The 414-nt window shown below is 40.6% G+C and overlaps 1 non-coding gene across 1 annotated transcript; it reads left to right on the top strand.

Moving 5' to 3' along the window:
* Positions 1-217: 217 nt before the first annotated feature.
* Positions 218-414, top strand: LOC111878869 (U2 spliceosomal RNA). Its single transcript, XR_002845961.1, has one exon. It is a non-coding gene; the product is annotated as a U2 spliceosomal RNA (small nuclear RNA).

Here is a 414-nt window from a genome sequence, read left to right as displayed (position 1 = left end):
ACTGCTGCGTTTTGTAACGATTTAGATAGGTTTGCTGATTTTGTTACGAATGTTGTGGATTGAAGAACGATTGGATGAAATGTACCAATACAATAATAACGATGATATTTTTTTGTTAAGGAAAAGGCAAGAAGAAAGGTATCCCACATCGGATGAAAAAAGCAAGAAGCCAAGAGAAAGCTGTGTATAAATGAAGAAGCCATGGACTAAAATAAGCATACCTTTCTCGGCCTTTTGGCTAAGATCAAGTGTAGTATCTGTTCTTATCAGTTTAATATCTGATATGTGGGCCATCGGCCCACTCGATATTAATCTTATTTTTTATGGGGGAAGGCCCGTTACAGTAGCTTGCTGCTGGGGTTCTTCATGTGTCGCCTTGGTCTTACACTACTGCCAAGGCCTGGCTCACCCCTC

Source organism: Lactuca sativa, chromosome 5 (genome assembly GCF_002870075.4).
Source record: "Lactuca sativa cultivar Salinas chromosome 5, Lsat_Salinas_v11, whole genome shotgun sequence".
Lineage (NCBI taxonomy): Eukaryota > Viridiplantae > Streptophyta > Magnoliopsida > Asterales > Asteraceae > Lactuca > Lactuca sativa.
Note: the sequence above shows the minus strand (reverse complement) of the source record. Positions and strands in the feature narration are given on the sequence as shown.